Genomic DNA, 24,540 nt, shown 5'->3' with positions numbered 1-24,540 from the left:
AACTACTATAATCATAGCAAGGTCTGACATACTCCATCAATTCAACAACCTTGTTGTAAGAGACCTTTATGCCATCCATGGAAAATAGGCCCAAACCATGTAATGGGGATGATGCTATATGATATATCTACTCTCTAACACAAAAATTAGTATTTATTGGAGGAAGTTCATTAGGGACCCATTGTTTCTGTAGATTTTTGTACCTAAAGGGCACATTAGAGTTGCCTTCACTCTCATCATCATAAGTACATGATCCCCCTTGAGCAAGGAAATATTTCATGCGCTTATTGAATTTATTTCTTATATTTTGACCTCGAGTCAATCTCCTTGATTTAGACATACTAAAAGTCTCACTTTCTTCTTACACTCCTACATTTTCCTCACTCAAGGAAGACAAATCTGAAAATTACCTATTCTTTGGTACTTGCACTCCATGAAATAGGAGAGATAGGTGACAATGATAGAGATATTTTACACATGGTAAAATACATTAATCTCTATGGGGTGTACTGACTTATACCTAATGATCCATGAGACTGTGTGGGATGTACATGAAATGGCTTCAAGTTTCTACAATAATAAATCAATTGTCTTATATGAGCTAAAAAATTCATGATATATATACTCAAAATTACATTGAATTACAACATCACATATGAATTATATATTGTACAAGGTACATGACAAGTGAATCAAATTAATCATTGATTTATCAAGAACTAAATATTGAATAGCATAGACATTGATCACATAACTGTAAATTTTGTTCTTCTCATTGATAAGAAAACCCCACATCTAATATTAGCTAATCAAAACCCTCATCATTGATACTATTCTTCATTCATATCATCATCAGGATCATCGTCATCGTCAACATCATCACCACCACTATCCTAGCCATCATTGTCATCGTCATCATCATCATCATCATCATCATGATCAGTAGCAACATCAGGAGCATCAAGAGCATCATTGAACAACTCTTTACCATGACCCACTTCTTCCTCTTCCCTAGTATCTTCTTCTTCCATCACATTATACTTTATTAGCCTTCCCCTTGGATCATGTGTAACAACAAATGACCAACCCAGTCTATGTGGAACCTCTAAGTAAAAGAGCTGCTTACATTGTCTTGAAAGAACATATGACTTATCCCAAACTAGCTCAAACAACCTTGTATTAATAATTGGAAATCTATTCTCATGCTCAATAATAGTTCTATTAGGATCATTTTGATTGAGTTGTAGCGTGTACCATTTGAAAATGAAGAGAACTAATTCGAAGGAACTAAAGTCATAGTCAAGTATATCAACAAAAATGCCATAATATCAATTTTGAGATTCTCGAGGATGTAAGTCATTTCTAGATGAAATATTGGTCACGTGGAAGACTGCACTTATCCCAAAATCACAAGTTCTTTTCATGTCATCTAAATCTTTAAAGCAAAATTTATAACCATTGCATAACATAGCCTTGTGGTGTTTCACCTACAATAATGTCAAACATGTATAAATTATTGCATCATGAGTTCAAAAACATATGGTTGATTAACAAAATTATAAGTACCTAGAGATCTCTTAAACCATATACTAAATCTATTTCCTTTTGTGCAACATTGGGATCTCTATTACAATGAGCTTGTTTGACCAATAAAGATACAAATTCCAATTTTAATCTATGACTAGAATGTTGACATTGTTTAATCCATACCGTCGTCCAATCTTGATTGTTTACAATAAACAAATATATTGCATCCCACTCTTTAGCAGTTGTACAAAAGTAAATATATGACTTGCAACAAATTTATTTTGAAGATTAATTATTAATTAACTACAATAAAATCTCATAATTTATTACCTTTCACTTTCCCAAATCTACGATTCTCTACCAAGTAACCCCCATCATTTTTTTTAATGGAGTTGAGATCCCAAATGCAATCTATATGGGTTTGTGTTGCAAGATTAAGAAGATATTGAGTAAAGTACACCATCATCTGGTATACCATATATCCCTCAATCATAGAACCCTCAATACATGCTCTTTGTCAAACCAAACCCTTAGAAAATTTCAAGTGTCTCTTAACCATCCACATTGATCTAGGCTGTATAGGTCCACAAAATTCAGTCTCCTCAACTTGGTGTATGAGGTATTGTTCTTGTGCATTGAAAAAAGTTGAAGGTAAACACTTTTTCTTTTCACACATTAGTAGACGAATTCTTTTCTTCCAATGTTTTATATCTTCTTTATGGATTTCTTTTGATGTCAACCACCTACAAGGGATTCAAGCCACAAAAACATATAAATACGAGACTTTACAATATATTACTTGTTTTATATATTGAAAAAAATCACTGCTTACCTCATGTATTTTCCAAGATCATATATCACTTGTTTGATATTATTGTCGAAGTTATTTGGGAGTGATAGGGGTAACACACACTACAACAATTATCAACTGGTCATTTCATTTTTTCCTAATGTAATACAATGAAAATTGAATGTAGTTTCACAAATATATTGTAAATATGAAAGACTGTGACTTACCTTGATGACAATAAGTCAATCATGTGTTTTCAGCCCTTGGCCAAATTCACTTTTCTTTGATATGAGATTTCTTATATTCACAAAAAATCATGTAGGAAATCAAATTGTTTGTATGACTTCTTTTATGGCATCACTTTGCTGCTCTGTTAATAACAAAGGAAGGACACTTGCATTCATCCGATCTCCATTGCTTTTTGATTCAATGATATTTTACATTGCATGATTGGAATTATGAATGTCACCACAAATTTTGGCAAGTCTTTCTTTGTCACACCTTCCATCCAATATTTTCCATAGTGTCTCTGTTACATTCTTTCCAATATGCATGGTATCAAAAAAAATGCACAATTTGTAGTTTCTCATAGTAGGGAAACCTACTAAATTCTATGGGATAACATTTTAGTCCCTTTGGAAGGTGGTCAGTATTGATGCCTTGACGACCTCAAATTCTATTATATTCCAACTTTCATAGGTGAGGTGTCATTCTTCGTGGCTTTGATGTAGTCTCTTCTTTCTCATTGAAAATATGTTTTTCACACTAGTACATTTGGGTCCTATTTTCAACCTATGTTATCGATGACAAGCCAATTTGGCTTGTCAAATTCATTTTTAAAAAAAAAATCTTGATAACATCAAAATTTTGGTCCCACTTAAGTTTGTCATCAAAATTTTGATGTTGTCGGGGATATAAACAAAAAAAGGAAAGTGAAACTTCATTTATCCACACGACAAAGTGTGGGTTGGAGGGTTCACTGGTGTGATGAAGATTTGTTCAGCACTATTCAAGGTAAAAGGTTTAAATCAATTAGAGTGATTGTGTTAGAGGTGTTGAGGATGGTGGTACACTAGTACATTTGACCCTATTTTTCGACCAAAATTTTTGACCATCTATTAAAATGTTTTAGATTGGTCGAAATATGGAAGGAAAAACATCTTTTTTTTTTAATCCATTTCTGTGTTGGTCAAAATTTCAACCAACACGGGCTTCATAATGTTAAACTGAAAGAGGGATTTCACTATTTCATTGTTATGCATTTGCCCGCGCGCCAGAGCTGCATGCAAAAATGGTTTTCGCTCTTCTGAACTCCTTAGAAAGATCTTTCCTTGCTATGAAACACCGATAGATGCTCTTTTTAAGTTTCTCTTGTCTTCATTCATCCATTTTCCTTTTGATCTGAGATCGATTGGTGGAGTATTGAGGAAGAATGACTTGCTGTAACAGTGGAAGCCGTGGGCGTGCCCTAGTTTGTCATTTTTTAAGCTTCAAACTTCTGTTTCTTCCAATGAACCGATAGATGCCTTTAAATTTTGGGGAGGAAGAATGCAACATTATATTTTTCAAAGTTTTTTTTTCTTTCTGTTAACTCCTGTTTAAATATTGGTGCTCGAAGACCATAGTTTGGGTTCGAAAGACTTACCTCAAATCAAATCCATCATGGCCATGAGTAGGAGCCAAGTCTAAGACACCTTACTGCACGCCCTTGGATATTCAGATCCCACTGAATATACAGAGAAAAATATTTTTGAAAAAAAGTTTCAATAAAATCTTAGCACATCTATGAATGTTCCATAGAATTATTCATTAAGAATGATTTTTTTATGATTTGGGTCATAAAATTAATCCAAACCCTAGCATTTCAATCCAATGCCATAGATTATGTATCTACCTGATCTTTTCCGAATAGAGTTTCCCAGTTGTTTTCTCCCATGATTTGTTTATTATCAGAATAATGGAGTGCAAGACGATAATTCAAATCTCCAAGCCAAATAATTCGACTGCAAAAGGAAAGAAAATATAGAACCAAATCAGACAGACAACATATTACCTAAACCTTTGTCATAAATTATTATAGATAATTGTAAGATCTCATATGAAGTTTTCTCATTTGCTTTTTCTTTAAAAATTTAATGGTATTGAGTTATTCAATATCTATTTGGGAGTATAAGGATACAATATTAAAACCTACTCATGCTCCAAAATTCTCTCTGGGGTTTTCTGTGAGAGAATCTTGTTTGTTTGGCGAAAGTGGGTCTTCTTCATTATCTCCCTCACATCAGAATTCCTCAATATCTCATCACCTTCTTTCTCTCCTGATGTCAAATGGCTACAAACAAAGTAGAAGCTTGTCTAATTGAATAGCATGCTGATCAAAACAGAGCCCTGTAAACAAGTAAAATATCTGTTAAATAGGTATTCCTCTAGAGTATGAGTAATCTTAGATACAAGAATATTGAACAACTTTTAAAATCTTGAAATGAACTATTCCCTACAATAATAGTTCATTTGAATAGTGTGGAAAACATGAAACAAGTTTTCTAATTATACCTTGTTTCCAAGGTAGCCCATTAGCCCACAACCAACACAAGAACCTTTTATATCTCTGACATGTTTTCTCAGATCACTACACACCCAAACACACAGAAAAATGCCAACCATATGTTTGCTAGCTGCCAAGCAATAATTTGGCCCACTTGAATTAAAGTTGTAATTCATCTCACCCAAGTTGGATGAGGATCTTTCTGATGAAGAACTGTATGAGATTGGGCTACGGTAAAGAGAATATGGTGAATCTCTCCCATTGAATGAACTTTCATCTTCTAATGAAAGTGACCCAGATGGAGCAAAATTATTATGCCCTTGAGAACCCTCAAAATTAGAATCAAAACTGTAAATTTGATCCTCTAAAGATATTGACCCATCCTTTCTACAAAATGTAAAACTGATGCTTTGATTTCTATCTTTGTTCAATGTATGGCGAATAAGGGCTAACCATTTTGTAGCGGGACCATTGTCTTCTATACCCAATATGTTCCCAGCATTTAATGGCATAATTTCCTGAAACCTGCAAAAACAATTGAGATATCCAAAAAAGGGGGTTAAAACTAAGGAATATAACATCTTCTCTGAGAGGAGATAATATCAATATCAATAAATGAAAAGGTCATGGGAAGACTTCTTTTTTGATGTTCGATGAATATCTTTCACTTTCAGTGGTTTGGGGAGAACAATTAGTTAGTTGATTTTTAATTATATAAATATATTCATTATATATAAATTATAAGTTATATTAAAATAATTAATTTTGATAACAAATGCATTAAGCATAAATAGACTAATAATTAAATGTTAAAATGAGTATCTTTTGAAAGTTTTAGTTATGTATGTATATGACGTAGTAACTAAATGCAATTAAATGGATCCTTTACTTTTGAAAGAGAGGTTTTATAAAATATGGGATTCAGGGATTGTGAAGCCTTGATCAGTGATGTTTGTATCATTTTTTAAGAGTATTACCATGACTTTTATCTTTTTCCTTTTTATCCACAAATTGATGGCTTTATGTGACTAAGATTCCCATTATGGAAGACACTGCTTAAGGTTCATGGAATTTCATAATTTATTGGTTGCTCTATCAGTGTATTGAATGCTCAGATTCCAAGTTTTTGAGAAAAAGGTTCAGATTTTGAGATTGAGATCTTAGTTTTGCCGGTGCAATCTATAATTTTCTAAGTTTAAGCAGTTATTTTTTGAACTATAAAAATGAACAGTAGAAAAAATGCAACAGAATATTATGTAGGAGAAAGCTGCTGTTCCTAATTGAAACTGATTGACAGCAAGCTAATTACATTTAATACAGCTCCTATTGCCAACATTTTTCAATATACACTTCATTCATGATATCTTTTTTGTTTAGACACCAAGCTTTTGATTAGTCTGACTCAGGTTTTTATCCAAGAAATTCAGTCTTTTGGCAGCTGCTATCTATGCTTGTGAAGTTTGTATTTGATTTGTTTATTGTTAGCTATTGATGGTCAACATGCAGTAAAATCAACTAACTGGCATGTTGGGGTAATCAAACTGAAAAAAGTAAAATGAAAGCTGTTTATTTTTAGACCTCAAATGCACACTACACAGGCACAGTTGTTATACTACACCTGCAATTAAAGATAGTGAGATGAGATTCCACTTGATAATCTCTAGAAGATAGTTGATCAAGGGCCACTTCCAAGCAAATCAAAAGATTGGATGAACACTTAGCCAAAGGAGGAATCACCCTGGCCCAATAGGAATAGGATTACCTGTATCCACCTAAAAAAATGACTTACCCATGAATTGAAACCCAATTGACTAGAAAAAGAAGAGTAAACACATTTTCTGGTGATACAACTGATTGGAATGAGATGAGAGGATATTGTTTTTACCCAAAAACATAGATATCTGCTGGAGTTGATGATACCCATTCATCCAAATTGAGGCCACTGTGGGGTACTTCATCTCCTACATTCCATGTTCCCACAAATACCCTGCAACCCCAAAAAAAAAAATTGAAGTCATATTTTTCTTGTAATGCAACATGGGTTAAATTGATAGCTCAGTATTTTAGAAGAAAAGATTTTATAGGCAGTGACAAAACAGTAACACCTTATCAAATCTCAGCTGAATTTATCTGAATCCACTTTAATGAGTGATATACCTTAGATCTTGCACGTTTGTATACTGAGACATATATGGCTCATGTCTTTCTGGTGTGTCATATGTAGGTCTGGTCACCAAATTTTCTGTCATGTTCGAGAAAAGTAGTAAGAATTACAACTGTGCTAATTCAGATATACAAATAGGATCATGGAACCTGATTCAAAATCTAATTGTACCAACTTATCATTTTTATTTGTATCAAGTATGAAACCTTGAAAACTTGAATTCTACTTGGCCACTAAATAGACCTCCCCTCATTAGAAAATCTAATAACAATTGACAGCAATGGAAAGATAGGAAAGAGTGGTTCCCAATGAGTTGATGTCTTTTGGTAAGTTATCAAATTAACAGCCAACTTATCATTGTTTTCAAAATAGTGATTTGAGCACCAAAATATTTGACCTTATACTAGAAAAATTAACTTTTTTTAAGAGCACTGATCTATAGTATTAGAGGTCTCCTTGAGAAATTTGAAATATCTTAAGATAAACTACACTTCATTGAAGCAAGCTAGAAAGTTTTCAAAAGTAAAAGCAATAGTGCAATACGACCATGAACATCCAAAAAAAGGACAAACTGAACCACAGTTATAAAAATCAGGTGCACATTCTTCCTTGTGAGAATGGGATTACCTTCAATAAATCCATCAACTTGAAACTTTTTAGGTTTTGACTTTATATTTAGCCATTTCCTGGCAACCAACTTTGGCCATGAATACTGCACATACAAAAAACCAAGCAAGATCATTTAATCAACTTCATTGTCTACAAAATATGGGTCGATCAATGTATATGGTAATGTTAAAAGAGTGTTTCAGTGAAACATGCCTTATTCTTCTTTTCATCCATTGGTAGAGACAAGTTGAATAGAATGATGATGTAGCCAGAAATGTGGGTCTTAAGAGTTTAGCAACCCTACCACTCTTTTATATAGATAACAGAGAATGGATGGAAACGTTTTTCTTATTTATAGAGATTCTACTTAGCTGTGGGCTGATGTCACAGCTAAGAAGAAATATATTTGTAAATAAGAATGGAGAACCACTATTTTGACAACCAACCAAAAGACTAGACATAGAAAGCTCTGTCAATGGAGAAGAATGATTTTGACTTATTAGTTGGAATGTCAAGGTTTACATGGCCTGCAATTTATAAAAAGTATTATGTATTTTAAAGTATGATTTGAACTAATCACATGGTTACACCGAGCTTCTCTTTTCGTGGATTTCTTATAGTTTAAGATCTAAAAGTTTGAGCAATAGGTTGAGTGGGGAAAACATTATGAAATCATGTTTTAGCTTAGAAATTGACATGTGGAAGTATCATATTGACATTTGATTTTATATTCAAATTTAGTAACTACTAAAAGTTGATAGAAATCATATTTTATGGGAAGAATAATGGCTGCCCAATTTAAAATTTGAAATTGGATGGTGCATGTTAGAAGCATCTCTTACTTTGAATGGAGTTAATAATTTCTATAAAGTATTTAAAAGTAAACAAATTATTTGTAAGTAAGCAATGTATTGAAATTGAAATTATAAGAATTGAGATTTTAATATCTTAAATTTATGAAAGTTGATATTTCTTTATTTAATAGATTAGTGTTTGTTATGTTCTTATGTATAAAGAAGTATATTCCATTACTTATCCCATTTGACCTTAGGAAAAGCATGTGACAAAATATTATTCATACTTTTGTTGATAAAAAACCCTTTGTTGCTGACATACTGAAATATAAAATATGAAATGCACGGCCAAGATAACTTAAATTAATAAATGAAGTAAAATATGAAAGATTAATTACACTAAGTTGCCAATTGTGTTTGGAAATGAAGTGAAAAATAGTGTTTTTCTTAAAAATTGTAGGTAAAAAAAGGTTTTAATGTGGATTTGGACAAGTATTAGCACAAAAATTGTTTTTCCCTACTGCCAAATCAGTTTTATAGGGAAGAATCACCATGAATTTAATAACAACTTGCGTAGCAATTTGGCTTGTGAGTACTAAACAAGTTTTGCAATTATGGTTAGAATGTTTTACTCTTTTCTTACCTCATTTGTCTAGGTTTGAATGCATTGATGCTTCTTAGGCTTCAGTCTCACGACCCCATTAATTAAGTCTATTTTACAAAAAATATTTTTAACTGGGACTTGTGCGAGCTTTAGAATTAACTTTTCCTATGTTTGGATAGAATTAAAATTAAAATTAAAACTTAAAATGTTGTATGTATATTTCTCTCTTTTGATTTATTTTATTCTCTTTCTCTAGGAACAACTCTTCCTATATCATTTCTAGTTGATTGTTATTTGAGACTAGCACTCTAATGTTGTTTACCTAGTCCCCTTATTCATGAAAACTAATATAGTTTAAAATTCAAGTTTAATTTATGTTTTCAAATCGGAGAAGGTTTTGCAATTTCTCACTTGGACCCTATCAAAGTGATTTGTTAATTTGTGTTTGGCTGCTTATAAGTTTTCATCTCCAGTAAATCATTATCCTAAAGTTGTTTGCATTATGTGAAGATACTGTATCATTCTGATATTACTGTTGGTTGACTGTAGGAACTTGGCTTCCATTGTGATAAAATTCAAGGTGAATGCCATGCTAAATTTGCATGCCACCTATATTATTTTTCTTGGGTCAAGTGTGACAGTTATCTACCACAAGGTAGCCAGGGCCTGAAGGTGCTAGTTCTATCTATCAAAACACTGTAACTTCTAATAGTTACATAGCTTTTTGTTAGAGTTTCTATATTATGTTTAGAAGGAGTTTAAAATTAGAGAAATAGATCAAGACTTGCTCCAGATATTATTTAATCATTTGTGCTTGGTGAATGCATTTTATGCCCAGCCTGAAATTTAAATGGAATTTATCCTTGGCTTAGACTGTGCGAGTTTTTCTTTTTCACATATATGCCAAAATGATTTTTTTTAGTTAATTGTAATTTTAATTCTATGAACCTCCTCTTCTTTTCCCTTCAAGATCTCGTGTCTTACTGTCTTGATGTTTCTAAATAGTGGGCATATTCTTATGTATATTTCCTATGTTTGTGGCAGCAGTAACACTATAAACAAAAAAATTGTCATTGATTTTGGAGCTGTAGTTTTATTTTAGACTTGCAGAACCTCTTCATCTAGAAGTAGAACATCCCTGATCCAAACTTGGCAGAAAGTGTACGTTTCATTTTACACGTGTTCTGGAAGGTTACTTTTCAAACAATTTTATCTCAAGTTGCACTTTTCTTAATGGATAGAATGCACTATGAACCTTTTAAATTGGTAGTTTCATGAATCTTGATTTTGTTTTAAGATAGGATAATTGTTAGATTGTGGTGACTGATCAGGAAAGTACTGCACATACTTCATAAATAGTGGGCGACATGTTATAACCCTAAAGCAGTTTAATACTTGTATAAAAAGGGCTTAGGGTTGGGTATTTTTTATATGTGGTGATACAAAATTGGTTCTTGCAGCGGTATTGAGCTGTAAGGGATTACGGATTGTAATCAGGTTGTAATCACTGGATTGTAATAAGATCGAACTTGCTGTTTGGTGGACGTAGCCCAGGGATCGGGTGAACCACGTTAAATCTTGGTGCATTGTGTTCATTTCTGTGTGTTCTATTATTTTCTATTATTGGTTATATTTACATGTAGTTTTTATTTCTGTCCGTGGTTTATCCTAACAAGTGGTATTAGAGCAAGGTTGTCTTTCAGTTATCCTTTGCAGGAAAGTCTCACGGTTAAGTGGGAGTCTCACAGTTGAGTGGGAGTGATGGCAAATGAGGGTAAGTTGAGGGTTGACAGGTTTAATGGGCAGAACTTTCAGTTATGAAGATGCAAATGGAAGACTATTTATATCAGAAAGATTTATGGAAGCCGTTGGAAGGAAAAGCCAAGAATCAGGGAACTATGTCAGAGGCTGAATGGGATCTTTTGGACAGAAAGGCACTCAGAAGCATTTGGTTATGCTTGGCACCATCGGTGGCATTTAATATTACAAAAGCAAAGATGACAGAAGATTTGATGAAAACCCTAGCGACACTGTATGAAAAGCCCTCCGCTTCAAATAAGGTATTTCTCATGAAGCGTTTATTTAATATGAAAATGGCAGAAGGTGGATCTGTTGCAGATCATTTAAATGAGTTTAATACTATTACTAGTCAATTATCTTCTGTGCGTATCAATTTTGATGAAGAAATTAGGGCTCTCTTGATTTTGTGTTCTTTGCCTGAAAGCTGGAATGGCTTGGTAATGGCGGTGAGTAATTCTGTTCCTGGATCTAGTACCCTAAAATATGATGATGTGATCAGTGTTATTTTAAGTGAGGAAACTCGTAGAAAATCCTCAGGTGGATCTACATCAGGAAGTGCTTTAAATGCACAAAGCAGGGGCAGAACGACTGAAAGAGGAAGTAACTCTGAAAATCGTGGGAAATCAAGAGGAAAGTCAAAGGGGAGGAGGTCTCAATCGAGAGGACCAAATGATTGCTGGTACTGTGGGAAACCAGGGCACAAAAAGAAAGATTGCTGGACTTGAAAGGAAAATGAAGGAGATAAATCAGATGGAGACAAAGAGGCAAATGTGGTAAGTAACAAATCCGAAGAGGATTCTTTGCTTCTATCTTTAGAGAATGTTGATGATTCATGGGTTTTAGATTCTGGTGCTTCTTTTCATGCTACACCTCATAGAGGTTATTTCATTGATTATGTCCAAGGGGATTTTGGGCTTGTTTATTTGGGGGATAATGAACCCTGTCAGATTGTTGGAAAGGGAAAAATTAAGATTAAGTTGCAGAATGGGAATCATTGGCTACTACATGAGGTAAGACATGTTCCAAAACTAAGTAGAAATTTAATTTCAGCAGGGCAACTCGGTGATGAGGGTTGTGTAGTTACTTTTAATGATAAAAATTGGAAGGTTTCAAAAGGTTCCCTTGTAGTAGAAAAAGGTGTGAAAGTAGGCACCTTATATCTTTGTACAGGTCATATTGTTCCTTCTACTTTGATTGTTTCAGAGAAAAATGAATATTCAGGAACAATTACTGCAGTTGAGTAGGGAGAACAAATAGCCGTTGTAGATTCTGATACAGCGCTATGGCACAATAGACTTGGGCACATGAGTGAGAAAGGTATGAAAGTACTTCATTCAAGGAAAGTTTTACCAGGTCTAAAATGTGTGAATATGGATTTCTGTGAAAGTTGTGTGTATGGAAAACAAAAGAGAGTGAGTTTTGTAAAGACAGGGAAGGAAAACAAAAATGAGAAATTAGAGCTTGTGCATACAGATGTATGGGGACCAGCTTAGGTATCTTCCCTTGGTGGCTCTCATTATTATGTTACATTTATTGATGATGCAACTAGAAAAGTATGGGTTTATTTCCTTAGACAAAAATATGATGTATTTCAAACTTTTAAGAAATGGAAATGCTTGGTTGAAAATGAGACTGGTAAGAAATTAAAATGTCTCAGATCTGATAATGGTGGTGAGTATTGTAGTCATGAATTTGAAGATTATTGCTCCACTAATGGTATTTGTAGACAAAAAACTGTTCCAAGGACTCCACAGGAAAATGGAGTGGCTGAACGCATGAACAGGACTATAATGGAGCACACAAGGAGCATGAGGTTGCATGCTGGGTTGCCCTTACACATGTGGGCAGAGGCTGTCAATACTGCAGTATATTTGATTAATAGAGGTCCCTCTACTCTTTTGGGGTGTGGTATTCCAGAGGAAGCATGGACTGCTAAGAAGGTGAGTTATTCTTTTCTCAAGACCTTCGGTTGTGAAGCTTTTACTCATATAGACTCTGAAAATAGAACCAAGCTAGAAGCTAAATCAAAGAAATGTGTTTTTGTTGGATATGGTATTAATGAATTTGGCTATAGGCTTTGGGATTTTGAAAATCATAAAATTATAAGAAGTCGGGATGTCATATTCAATGAAAAAGTGTTGTACAAAGATCTGTTGCAGCAACATGAGAAGAAAGAAGATGATTATGTAGTGCTGGATGATACTCCAAAAGCTGATGTTCCAGCCATTCCTCATGATGTGCAACAACTGCAACAACAAATACCACACACACCAGTGAATGTTAGACGGTCAACAAGGCCAATTAGACCTCCACAAAGGTTTTCTCCCTCTTTGTATTCTATTTTACTTACTGATGCTGGTGAACCTAAAAGTTATGATGAAGCTGTGCAGGTGGATACTAAGATTCAGTGGGAGTCTGCCATGAAAGATGAAATGGACTCTTTGCTGAAAAATAAGACATGGAATTTGTGCAAGTTGCCTGCAGGTAAAAAGGCTTTACAGAATAAATGGGTTTACAGGTTGAAAGAAGAGGAAGGAGTTAAGAAAATATTTAAGGCCAGGTTAGTTGTAAAAGGATTTGCATAGAAAAAGGGAATTGATTTTGATGAGATATTTTCTCCTGTTGTTAAAATGACTTCTATTCGTACTGTTTTAAGTCTTGTGGCTACTGAAGATTTGCATTTAGAGCAGATGGATGTTAAAATAGCCTTTCTTCATGGTGATTTGGATGAAGAAATATATATGGCTCAACCACAGGGTTTTGAGGTCAAAGGTAAGGAGAACTTAGTGTGCAAATTGAAGAAAAGTTTATATGGCTTGAAGCAAGCACCTCGGCAATGGTATCTGAAATTTGACAGTTTTATGCATGAGCATGGATATAATAGGTGTCATTCAGATTACTGTGTTTATTTTAAGAGGTTGGATGATGATAGCTACATTATTTTATGTTTATATGTTGATGATATGCTTATAGCTGGGTCTAACATGGATCATATTAAGGGGCTGAAATACCAATTAGCACATGCATTTGCTATGAAGGATTTGGGGGCCGCAAAATAAATCCTTGGTATGAAGATTTGCAGAGATAGGAAGAACAGAACATTGACGCTATCTCAAGTTGATTATGTTGAGAAGGTGTTGCAACATTTCTCTATGGAGAATGCTAAAGCTGTCAGCACACCTTTACCTGGTCATTTGAAATTGACTAAGGAGATGTGTCCCAAGACACATGAAGAGGAGGATAAGATGTCCAAGGTACCCTATGCTTCAGCTATAGGAAGTTTGATGTATGCTATGGTATGCACTAGGCCAGATATTGCACATGCAGTGGGAGTCGTTAGCAGGTATATGAGTCATCCAGGTTTTGAGCATTGGAATGCTGTCAAGTGGATTCTCAGATATTTGAGAGGAACATCCAATAAGTGTTTACACTTTGGGGGCTCTACTATTGATTTACAGGGCTATGTTGACTCAGATTTGGCTGGGGATATTGATACTAGGCGGAGTACTACAGGTTATGTCTTTACTATTGGTGGGGCAGCCGTGAGCTGGGTTTCTAGGCTACAAAAGATTAATGCTCTCTCCACTACAGAGGCAGAGTATGTTGCTGCTACAGAGGCAGCCAAAGAGATGATATGGCTTCAGTTCTTCTTGGAAGAATTGGGACATCCTCAGAAGGATAATTATTTGTTCACAGATAGTCAGAGTGCCATTCATCTTGCTAAGAATTCAGCTCTGCATTCTAAGACCAAACACATACAGTTGCAGTACCATTTCATTCGGTCAGTTTTGGAGGATGGACAGTTAAAGCTAGAGAAGATACATACCAATGAAAATCCAGCAGATATGTTGACAAAGGTTGTAACAAGGGAGAAGCTGAACTCCTCTTCCTTCAGTTGGTCTTTTGGACTAAATGAGAATAAAAGAACAGCAGAGTCCAGGGTGGTTTGATCCAGTGGGAGCCCCATGCGGTAGTTGTATTGCTACAGGATCAGTCTCCAAGTGGGAGATTGTTAGATTGTGGCGACTGATCAGGAAAGTACTATACATACTTCATAAACAGTGGGGTAAAATTTTTTTTTGGGAAGTAACCGACATGGTAGCCGACATATTATGGCCGACATATGGACGACATGTTATAACCCTAAAGCGATTTAATACTTGTATAAAAAGGGCTTAGGGTTGGGTATTTTTTATATGTGGTGATACAAAATTGGTTCTTGCGGCGGTATTGAGCTGTAAGGGATTACGGATTGTAATCAGGTTGTAATCACTGGATTGTAATAAGATCGGACTTGCTGTTTGGTGGACGTAGCCCAGGGATCGGGTGAACCACGTTAAATCTTGGTGCCTTGTGTTCATTTTTGTGTGTTCTATTATTTTCTATTATTGGTTATATTTGCATGTAGTTTTTATTTCTGTCCATGGTTTATCCTAACAATAACAATTCAGTGGATGTCTTGTTTGAGATTAAAATGGTGGGTATATGTAGTTCTGTACTGTATTGCCTACCAACTTTCTTCAACACACTGAAAAAGCTCTTTAAATGGCATTCTCTACTTTTTGTTTTCTACATGTTTTGAGTTTTTTGTTTTTGGTGAATTGTTGTGAAAGGAGATTCCTCCCATTATATTGAAAGAAAGTAATTTGATTACAAAGACTTCCTATAATTTGGCTAAGATCATGATGCGAATGCCTTGAGTGATGTCTTGCAGTCTTTTGATCTGATAAGGAGAAAATAGATTTCATTGAAGTTTATAAAATAAGCATATGTTTGCATGTTATTTGTTGCCAGTCTTTTCATCAGAGTGATGCATGCATCATGTCTTCGCTCTTGCTTGCTGTTGAAATGCATCCTCAACCAGGCCTCCTTTTGAATCTCTTCTCAAACCAGCAAGTGTCGTCAATGCCACAAACCTATAGACTCGATTCACTGTGTTGTTGATCACTCTTCTACCACATTCAAATTTTTTGAGTGATTTGTATTTTATTTAGTAGATGTATTCATGTTTTAAGCTATAGACAACGAATCAGAAATATGCAAGTATTTGGTGGCAAATTAATATTACCAAGCATTTATCTTTTCCAGACCCGAAAGTCTAGGCCTGACAATAAGCATCTTTTCATGGAAATCAAATTAAGCAGGGTTTCATATTTTACAAATGTTTAAATCTATTTTACATAAATTCCTGATCTAATAAAGCTGCTATTGTTGGCGGATACAAAATAGTTTGGAATCACCTGGTAGCGTATTCAAAATGTCAAGCATGCAACGGGATCAACTATACCATTTGGAAACAACTTGTGGTTCTCTTCTATATGAGCTGTAGGTAAAATTGTTTTATATGAGATTCTTTCTTTTTGTTGACAAAATGGATAAATTGTGTTCTTATTTTAGTTGAATTCATGCTGGTTTTCCCACTAGGGAATTGTATCTTAAAGTTTGTTGGCCTTGCTGAATTTCTTTTAACTTTTTGTGTCTATTTCCTTTCAGCCGAAATATGTTTTTGATAAAAGAATTCACAGATTTACACGGGTTTATTTTTCTGGGTATTAATGATATCTGTGATGATTATAACATAATGAAGCTTATGAATCATAATGTTTTAATAGCTTGAAAGAGATTTGGGTGAGATATTAACTAGCAGTTGGTTGATTTCAGTTGATATGGGATGAAATAGGGGAACCACATGATGAAAGAGATAAAATGTTGCTTCAGCTCGAACAAGAGTGTTTGGAGGTATACACACGCAAAGTGGATCAAGCAAACTGATCGAGGGCTCAGCTTCATCAGATGATAGCAGATTATGAATCAGAGCTTGCTTCCATAATTTCAGCGCTTGGAGATCACCCTCTTCTCAAGCAGGTTCAGTAATAACTCGCTGTAAGATTCAGTAAAATTTTTCTTACTTAATTATTATAGATAAACAATCTCCTAAACACATTATGAGAGGCTCTTCAGACCACTCTGGCTTAATGGAATTTATGAGTCTTTGTATCATTACCTTTTATGTCAAAATTTTGAAGTGGAACATGTGCACACACTTTGATTATGTAGGGAGAAAGAAAGCCAGGCAGCTTGAAGGAACAACTCGAAGCTATTACTCCACACTTGGAAGGAATGCGACAGAGAAAGGAAGATCAGATTAAGCAGATTGTGGATGTTAAGACACAAATTCAAAGGATTTCAAATGAAATTACTGGATATATGCAGCTCAATCCTTCTACTGTTAGTGTAGACTATAGCGATTTATCTATAAGAAAGCTTGAAGAATACTAGAGGCAACTCCAAGCACTTCAAGAGGAGAAGGTAAGGATTTTATGACTGGTTCATTTCATATTTTGCTTAAACATCTAGGCTTTGTTATGTTATGTCGGCGATTTTAAGGGATTCAAACTTTCTTCAGTCCAATGGCCAATCTGCGATATAGAATTATTGTTTGCAAGTATGGGGTAATATTATTACTCGTGAGATAAATTGTAATCACTGCAGTTCAATCAATTTTTCATGTTGTTAATTCACAGTTCCCTACTTTTTAGCGACACGTTGCTTTAATCTTAATGCTTTGTTCACTCTCCCATCTTACTGAATGTTTGAAGTCTTGTTTTATATGTAGAGATCCTTTTAAAATATTTATTCTCTAGATTGCATATAAAATTCTAATATGTGACCCCAGTTATTCTAGTATGATTCTGGCTTGAAAACATATTATGAGGTAGTTGTCATTGATGTCTATTTTTCATTTATAAGGGGCTTTTAATGCTTTCTTCACTCTCCCATCTTACTGAATGTTTGAAGTCTTATTTTATATGTAGAGATCCTTTTAAAATATTTATTCTCTAGATTGCATATAAAGTTCTAATATGTGACCCTAGTTATTCTTATCTGATTCTAGCTTGAAAACATATTATGAGGTAGTTGTCATTGATGTCTATTTTTCATTTATGAGGGGCTTTTTTCAGACACTAGACTGATTGTTTTTCATTTATTTTTTGCTAACATTTGATGAATTTTGATGGCCAGTAACATAAGATGTGTCAAAATACCATTTCTTAAACTGTATATGTCAACCTACTTGTGCTTTGTCTTAATTTACCGTAAACTTCTTCTTGATTACCACATCATTTCATTTAATGTGTCCTGACACCTTTATTACATTCATTGTCTCTGTTCCACATTTCCTTGTTCTCACTCTTACTTATTTTTACCCCAGAATAATCGCTTGTTCAAAGTAATTGAGTATTGTAATACCCTTCATGAATTATGCTCGGTCCTTGGCATAGATTTCTCATACACTGTGAAAGAAGTGCATCCAAGCTTGGATGAGTTAGAATAGGCAAAGAGCATTAGTGATGATACTATTGAAAGACTAGCAATGACAATTCATAGATTGCAAGAAGAAAAAAGAAATAGAATGCAAAAGGTAAGTTCTTTAATAGGGCATTTGTTTTAATTGCACAAATTATTTTATTTTGTTGTATTGTTTTGTGCAAGTTGTGTGTTTTGTGATCTGTGTCAGTGCTAAAACTCTTCTACTGTGGATGTTTATAGCTTCAAGATTTGGCTACTACTATGCTTGAACTCTGGAATTAAATGGACACACCTGTTGAAGAGCAACTAATGTTCCAGAGTGTTACTTGCACTATTGCAGCTTCAGAGCATGAAATTTGCTCTCCCAATTCTTTGTCAGAGGAATTCATTGAAAATGTATGCAGGTTGACCTATATCCAATTTGATGTTTGCAGATATTGATGTCATTCTTGTGCATGTAAGCTCACTTTTTCTTTTTGTATATGTAATATGATTATGATTCTGCAGGTTGAAGTAGAGGTTGCAAGGCTAGAGGAGTTGAAAGGAAGCAAGATGGAGGAACTTGTTCTAAAGAAGCGAACAGAGTTGGAAGAAATTTGTAGAAGAACTCATCTTTTTTCAGAAAGTAATATTGCTATGGATGAAGCAATTGCCTCCCTGGATTTTGGTACATTTTTGGCACTGCTTTTTTGGCTTCTTATGTTAGAATATAACCAAAGATATCTATTTTCACTCAGACAACTGATGTGATTTTGGTTTCATCTCTTAATTTTTTCAGGGTTAGTTGATCCATCAGTACTTCTTGAAACTGTTGAAGAACATATTGCTTTGACTAAAGAAGAGGCATTTAGCAGGAAGGAAATCCTTGAGAAAGTTGAAAAATGGATATTTGCATGTGAAGAGGAGGTCTGGCTGGAGGATTATAACAAGGTATACAATATAACAAATAGTCAATTCTATATTTACAATAGTACGGTGCTTTTATCTAATGCTATGCATGAATCCAACAGGGATATGATACATGCATGTATTATTGTTGTATTTTTATTAATGTATGAACCTTTGCAGGCATTCAAGGCAAACATCATTTGTTCCAACAAGCATCAATCTGAACCAGAAAAGTTTTACAATGGGCATCTACTTGAGAGTGAAACATATATTGGAGGCCATGTTGAATGTCTTGAAAGTGGTGCCTTCCGCTCTGATCTTCCTACAAAATTTTGTCTTGAACCTTCAGCTTATCAGGTGCCTTTCTGGTCAAAATTTCTTTTGAAAGAATATATTTTGCAGGAATTTTTCGTTGAGTACTATGTTATCAAATTCTTCATTGGCAAGCCCAAAGTCTGGTCCCATTCTTGCAAAAGTCTGGTCCTTATCATATTCTTGCTAAAGTCTTTCCAAATTTTGTTAAACGAACCCAACACAAATTTTGTAGATAATGCTTCGTCATATAAGACTTAGCTCTGCAATGTGTTTGTAACATCTGGCTCTGAATTTGCTGGTTCTTTGGTGTTCGCTGATTGGTGTAGGTATTGTTAAATGAGCATTGTGGAAGCAAGTACAATATTTTAGGGAATATACATCTCGAATAACAACCATTGTTGGGGCAAAGCATGCTTCGAGTATTGTAAGCAATGCGCTTTAGTACTTGGCTATAGGGAACGTTGATTGGGGTGTTAGTTATTTCTTCAATATAGGAAATGTTAATAGTAATCGTGCTAGAATCTCTACAATGCTAGAGCCATAAAGTTCATAGTAGCAGGGCTGTCGATCTTGGGATGTTCACCTTAAAATAGAACATTTCTTGCTATGGCAGGGAGGCCATGCAATGTAAGAATAAATGATGAATCACTCTACTTCAACAGAAACTGGGCACCTGCTCTCTCCAACTGGGAGAGCTCACTGCCAGGATCAACTATTATTTACTCAGACATCTATGACATTGCAGTGGATGCTGTTGCTTATCTATGACATCTATACAAGTTTTTCACCATATAGCTTGGATGGACCAAAAGATTCATCACTAGAACCTTGTAGTTCTAATTTTGATTGTGGATGTTCTCAAGCAAATCATAATTCTGCTTCTTACCAGAGTAATTCCTTCCAGACTTTGAAATTTCATATCAAAGTAAACATTGAACTGATTAAAAATCCAACCTTGCTGATTGTGTGAATGTGTTCCATAAATATAGAGGTTTCACACATCACATATCCTTTTGTTATTCATTGATTACACGATCAATAAACAAGTTAACTAAAATCTCTATATTTCATGTTATATCCATTTGCAGCATGTGCCTCATGGCTGTGTTTTTGTGATGGGCGATAATCAAAACAACAACTGTGACTCTCATGTTTGGTAAGTAGAGTGGAAGCTTAAGTTTCTAATAGACTGTGTGCCATCTATATTTGTATATCTGACTTTTAAATGGATTGACTCTGATTTGCCTTATTTTAAAACAGGGGATCTCTTGCTATCAAGAACATTCTAGGAAGATATGTAATGTGTTATTTGCGACCGTCACAATTGGGATCTGACATATGTAGACATCATTAGATTTTTAGAGGCACGAGATTTGGCAGGATGTTACTAGACAATAGCTTTTATGACAACATGAATTTCTTTTTGTGGAGAAAATCCTAGTAGTAGTCATGCATCATATGCAACCTTCAAATATTGGCAGGGACCCTGGTGGACAGAAAACTAGTGGTTGTGAGTATGTGTCATTGGAGTATCAATTCTTGACTGGGGTAAAGCTTCTTAGGAAAATGTTGTCTATAGTAAAATGAGCAATTGCAGACTCTGCAGACTCACTTCTCAGTCACATAATTTGGTGGTTGTAATTTCCTTATGTTTCTGATTACGAGATACTACTTGAATTCTTCACAATTCAATGAATATAGAAACAGTTTCTTGTATTAAAGTAATATTTGAATGATTCTTAATTCCAAATGCATATATAGTATGGTTCAGATCAAAATAATTATGATTGCATAACAATCAAGGTGATATATATTTGCTATTTCTGATATACAGGAAATTACATGCAATGAATGAGGAAATTCTCAGTACCTTGTACTATTTGTTGTGTCTGATATACAAGTAAGAATTTGCAAATATGTAGGCCATCTCTGATATAACTTTATATTTATGCTCTAAATATTGTGATAAGTTGTCTGATATGACAATATAAATATACTCAAAGATGATGTCGTTTCTGATGGTAGACTTTATATGCCTGCACTGAATGGGTGCCAAAGGCAATATGCTCTCTTATAGAGTGATCATTATGAGATACAAAATATAATAAGTAGACTTGGTGAGCTGACTTAATGAGTCAACTCGTTGAGGTGACTAGGTGGGGGTGACTTGGTGAGCTGACCTAGAGAGTTGGCCTAGGGGGCAAACTTGGTGAGCGAACTTAGAGAGTCGACTTGGTGAGCGTACTTCAATTGTCAGCTTGGCTAGCTGACTTGGGGAGCCGGCCTGGCAATCTAACATGGTGAGTTGGCTTAAAGTGGCAACTTGGTGGGGCAAGTTGGCGAGCCAAATTAGCAAGGCCACTTAGAGATGCGACATGGCGAGCTGACTTGGTGAGAAAGCTCGATGAGAGGACCTAAAGACTGACCTTGATGAGGCACTTTGGTGGGGTGACTTGATGATCAAACTTAAAGAGTCAACTTTGCGAGCATACTTGAATAGTCAACTTCATGGGGCAAGTTGGTGAGCCGACTTAGCGAGTCCACTTGGTTGAGAGGTGAGTAAACTTGGTGCGGCGACTTGGCAAGCTGACTTGGTGAGTGGACTTAAAGAATGACCTTGATGAGGTGCTTTGGTGGGGTGACTTAATGAGCGAACTTAAAGAGTCAACTTTGTGAGCATACTCGAACAATCGAGTTGGTGACATGACTTGGTGGGATGGCTTAGCGAGCTGACCTGGCATGCGTACTTGAATAGTAGACTTGGTGAGCTAACTTAATGAGTCAACTCGTTGAGGTGACTGGGTGGGGGTGACTTGGTGAGCTGACCTGGAGAGTTGGCCTAGGGGGCAGACTTGGTGAGAAAACTTAGAGAGTCAACTTGGTGAGCGTACTTTAATTGTTAGCTTGGTGAGTTGACTTGGGGAGTCGGCCTGGCAATCTAACATGGTGAGTGGGCTTAAAGTGGCAACTTGGTGGGGCAAGTTGGCGAGCTGACTTAGCGAGGCCACTTAGAGACATGACATGACGAGCTGACTTGGTGAGCAAGCTCGATGAGCGGACCTAAAGACTGACCTTGATGAAGCACTTTGGTGGGGTGACTTGATGATCGAACTCAAAGAGTCAACTTGGCGAGCATACTTGCACTAGTGCATTTGGGTTCATTTTTTTACCTTCATTGATCAAAATTTTGACCCAATTTTTGACCAAATTTGACCAACCCATTGGTCAAAATTTATCTGGTCAAAATTTTGACCAAATCACTGGTACATGATTTGTCTCAATCATATAACTAATTATATATTTTTCATGTTAGTTACTATCAATTTTTTTTTAGGAATTCTATAAAACAGTTCACATGCCTTGCGTATGATATGACATTTTGCATGCATCCTGCACTCTCTCTCATCTGGCTAATGATGGATTACATAGAGTGATCTGAAACCATGATGCTAAAAAAAAAACAATCAAATCCAAAATGAACTTGCACTACAAATGGATTGTGGAAATATGATATTGGTAAAATTGCATGCATGTCTACCAGGACAATCACAACTTAAACATATATTTGTCCTAGTAGACATGCATGCAAAATTAACAATATTAGATTTCCACAATCCATTTGTAATGCAAGTTCATTTTGGATTTGATTGTGTGTGTTTTTTAGCATCATGGTTTCAGATCACTCTCCGTAATCCATCATCAGCCAGATGAGAGAGTGTAGGATGCATGCAAAATGTCATATCATATGCAAGGCATGTGACTATTTTATAGAATGCCTAAAAAAAATCTTACACCTACTTGTTGGTAGAAATTTCTACCTTCATTAGTCGAAATTTCTACCTTCATTGGTCAAAATTTTTGACCTTCATTGGTCAAAATTTCTACCTTCATTGGTCAAAATTTTTGACCTTCATTGGTCGAAATTTCTACCTTTATTGGTCAAAATTTTTTACCTTCATTGGTTGAAATTTCTACCTTTATTGGTCAAATTTTTTCCCTTCTTTGGTCGAAATTTCTACCTTTATTGGTCGAAATTTTTTACCTTCATTGGTCAAAATTTTGACCAATTCTTGGCAGAACTTGCACCATGGCTATGGAGGTTTTTCGACCAACGTATTGGTCAAAATTTTGACCAACCAGAAGGATGGTCAAAATTTTGACCGAATTTTTTTTTACCAATGGGTTGGTCGAAGTTGGTCAAAGTTTGGTAAAAAATTGGGTAAAAATTTCGACCAATAATGGTCAAAAAATGGTCTCAAATGTACTAGTGGTATCCCATTCTTCATCCTGGGATTTCTCATCATTAGAGTTTATGCTTATCCCATATCCTGATTCAACACTGGAACTTCCTCTTTTGCAAGTATAGGGGAGTCACTCTTGCTTCTTATCATTGGAGCAGGTTGGGAGGTATTTGACATATTCCACAATGAGGAGGTTTAAAACCTCATGAAAAAGAGGGCTTCTTGCATGTTTGTTGTGTTCTTGAATCACAATTTCAAGAGAAGCTAGCAAACATTATGGAAAAAAACTTTTTGTTTGTGCCTAAAGTGATTCAACAAGGAAAACTGGAAACCAAAGACTGTAGTAAATCTTCCATCTAATGTGAAATAATTTAGAATCACCTTTAGCACTTCAGCCCATAGCTCCTTTGGGGTTTTAACTTGATATATGCTCTTTTTTTCTTAACCAACCTCTTTCCTTCCTTGCATTTGAGGAAATTTTGGACAATTGTCTTTAGTAATTTCTTGTCCCTAAATTTATTTTCTCCCCTTAGTTGAGAGTCCAATCATTTGGGCAATGGGTTTCTCTTTTATTTCCGTAGTCTTACCATAGGTCATGAGAGTTCAATCTTTCCACTCCTTCAAAAATAGTTTGGTTCTTTGGGTTGGAATTTTGAACCATGGGGGCATTTCAAGTAACTAGTAACCCCACACTTCCACAAAATCCTCCACACCTTCTTGTTTCTCTTGACATCATCATAAGTGATGGGCTTGAGTTTTCTTCTTTCACCACCCATGGATATAAGAAATGAGCAGGTCATAATTAGACTACATGAAATTAAAAAGGTTCAAATCCATTCCCCATATCAAAATAAAGGCACCCAATAACCAAAAACTCAAAATTTGACAATATCCATAACATCAAAACCCCAAATATATTTAAATGTTGATGGAAATGTCTATGTTTATGGAA

General features: G+C 35.1%; 2 pseudogenes; one reads left to right on the top strand and one right to left on the bottom strand.

Annotated features, from left to right (window-relative positions):
* Nucleotides 1-7,111, bottom strand: part of LOC149556795 (type I inositol polyphosphate 5-phosphatase 4-like) — a 37,562-nt pseudogene extending 30,451 nt beyond the window's left edge.
* An 8,979-nt stretch (nt 7,112-16,090) lies between these two features.
* On the top strand, nt 16,091-20,701 carry LOC149556794 (65-kDa microtubule-associated protein 3-like; annotated as a pseudogene).
* Nucleotides 20,702-24,540: the final 3,839 nt, after the last annotated feature.

The sequence above is a fragment of the Cupressus sempervirens genome, chromosome 5, assembly GCF_028749045.1.
Source record: "Cupressus sempervirens isolate cs-2001-9-10 chromosome 5, ASM2874904v1, whole genome shotgun sequence".
NCBI classification, from domain to species: Eukaryota; Viridiplantae; Streptophyta; class Pinopsida; order Cupressales; family Cupressaceae; genus Cupressus; species Cupressus sempervirens.
This window is presented reverse-complemented; position numbering and strand designations above follow the sequence as displayed.